This window comes from Tachyglossus aculeatus (assembly GCF_015852505.1).
Source record: "Tachyglossus aculeatus isolate mTacAcu1 chromosome 12 unlocalized genomic scaffold, mTacAcu1.pri SUPER_6_unloc_2, whole genome shotgun sequence".
Lineage (NCBI taxonomy): Eukaryota > Metazoa > Chordata > Mammalia > Monotremata > Tachyglossidae > Tachyglossus > Tachyglossus aculeatus.
In genome coordinates, this window is record NW_024044829.1 from 13,045,917 (window position 1) to 13,048,512 (window position 2,596).

A 2,596-nucleotide genomic window follows, 5' to 3' on the forward strand; every position below is an offset into this window, starting at 1 on the left:
AGTAGCTATGAAGGGAGGGTAGGGAGGGGGAAGGATGTGAGGAGTGGGGAGGGTTTGGATTGGGATGAGTTGGCGTTGGCCTAGGCGGGGGAGTGGGAAGAGGGGTGGCGATGGGAAAGGAGAACTGAAATTTTGAATCTCTTTACTCTATGTGCCTCGGGATTCTAGAAGAGGGAGATATTTATGGAAGCCTCCCTACCCCTAGGAAATACAAGAAAATATAGGGGACTCATTTTAAACAAATTACTATAATATTAATAGCTTTTCATCAACTGACCTTTACATTTATGGCTTTGGAAAATGAAACGTGCTTGTTTCAGCAGCACATATAATAAAATTGGAATGATACAGAGAAGATTGCGAAAGAAGGCAATGGTAAACGATTTCTATATTTTTACCAAGAAAACTGCATAGATACATTACCAGAACGACTGTAGTTGGTGAGTGGGAAGTTTAGGGAGAGATGTGTCCATGGAGTGCCTTTGGGTTGAAGAGGACTCAACAGCACAAGACAAGACAGACAAGATTATCATGGGCTCTGCTCAAGGATGTTACCCCAATTTATGAAATTTTCCATATTTTCCATCTCGTCCCACTAGGTGTTTTCATTCAGTAGGGCAAAGTCCCTGAAAGAGACATATTCCGAATCCAGTCTGACCTCACTTCTAAGCAGCCTGCCCCAACAGTTCTGACTCCTCCCTAAACATTTAAGCACTCACATGACCTCCGTTTTGGGGGCTGCAATTAGCTATTGTTAGTTCAGCGGGGGAGAAGAAAGGAGAAAGTGGGTGACAATGGATTTCAGAAGAACCTGACTGGACTTGGTCTTCATCATCCCAATTAGCCTGGAACCCTGAATTAAGAGAATTGCCCTGCCATAATTGCACCAGATCCTGGGCGTCCTTGACTTCTGGAAAGGAGTTGGTTATGGTGGGTGACCAGGGCTCCTTAGTAAATCAATCAATCAGTGGCATTTCTTGGGAAGCTGCTGAGTGCATAGAGTGCATAGAGAGTACCACAGAGTAAGTAGAGAATGCTCTCTGATTTGTTCCCTTTCAGACAGCACATATACGAAAATTGAAACGATGTATAGAACATTGGCATGGTACCTGAGTAAAAATGACATGCAAATCTGTGAAGCGTTCCAAAGATTTTCCTTGTCCATATAAGTGCTTTCATTCAATCGGATAATATCTCAGAAACGGACATAGTCCGACTCCAATATGGCCTCACTCCCAGCAACCTCTTCCTGTGTTCTAACACCTTCCCAGACATTTCAGCATTGACATGGGGCTTTGCAGCTGCTTTTAGCCTCAGAGACTGCTGCCATTGAATCGGGTTTGTAGACTATACGCTCCTTTGGGGCAAGAGATCACGTCTGCAAACACCACAGTATTATGTATTTCCAAGCTGTAGACTTAACCTTGCAATTCACTACTCCAAGACTCTCTCGGGGGATAGACCTATGCGCCCTTTCACTCCATCCTTCTCAGGGCATTTCTGAAATGCTTCCAACTCATCATCTGCCAGAATCCAGTGCAGAGAGTGAGAGGGTTGGATAAGAGAGGGTGAGAGAGACCGAGGGAGATTTTCATCTCAGTATCTCCTTCTGTTCTTATGGACAAGCCCTGATCTAGTTAAAACCTGCACAACTCAGCACCTTGGCAGAAGGGGCTTGGGCAACCTCAGTCCCTTTAAGGACCTGAGTTCTACTCATCCAAGAGGATTGGGTTTAGCTCTGAAAGTCTTGGTGTCTCTGAACTTTCGTTTGTGCATTTGTCTCTCGCTCTGGGTGGTCATGCCTTTTTGTAGTTTATCAACACCCTCTTTTACAGCGATGGCTGGAAATCCCATGGATGCCTGCTCAAACCCTGGTAGTCTGCTTGGAAGAGGAGGCTCTCTGAAGAGAGAAATCAGTGAAAAGTGAGGGCCTCAGCTGCATAGAGGGAGGAAGTAGCGGGGTTAACTCCTTGTGGTTCTCTCTTACTCAACATTCCCTTCCCTGTGATATCACAAACTGCTGTTTTTGTCAGGACAAGAAGGCAGCCTGCTCATTCACCTGCATGGGTGAGTACAGAGAGGTCAGGGTGTTCATTCATTCATTCAATCGTATTTATTGAGTGCTTACTGTGTGCAGAGCACTGTACTAAGCGCTTGGGAAGTACAAGTTGGCAACATATAGAGACGGTCCGTACCCAGCAGCGGGCTCACAGTCTAGAGGGGGAGAAAGACAACAAAACAAAACATATTAACAAAATAAAATAAATAGAATAAATATATACAAGTTAAATAAATAAATAGAGTAATAAATATGTACAAACATATATGCATATATACAGGGGCTACTCAGTCTGTATAATATCTCCTATCCTTCCTGTATGCAGAACCCTGCTCTTGATGCTGAGGGCAGAGGACCAGAAAGAAGAATGTCTGGTCTCCTACCCACAGGCTGCTGATGGTGGGCAAAGAATCAAACCTTAGACATCGCAGCCCAGCCAATACCAGGTAAGTGGAGACTAAGCTCCTAGTGGGCAGGGAAAGTGTATGCCAACTCTGTCATATTGTACACTTCCAAGCACTTAACAAAGTGCTTTGC

At 44.6% G+C, this 2,596-nt stretch overlaps 2 non-coding genes across 2 annotated transcripts; both read left to right on the plus strand.

Moving 5' to 3' along the window:
• Positions 1–479: 479 nt before the first annotated feature.
• On the plus strand, positions 480–583 carry LOC119921524. The gene has a single exon (XR_005448557.1). It is a non-coding gene; the product is annotated as a U6 spliceosomal RNA (small nuclear RNA).
• Positions 584–1,047: 464 nt separating this feature from the next.
• On the plus strand, positions 1,048–1,154 carry LOC119921513. Its single transcript, XR_005448547.1, has one exon. It is a non-coding gene; the product is annotated as a U6 spliceosomal RNA (small nuclear RNA).
• The last annotated feature ends 1,442 nt before the right edge of the window (positions 1,155–2,596 follow it).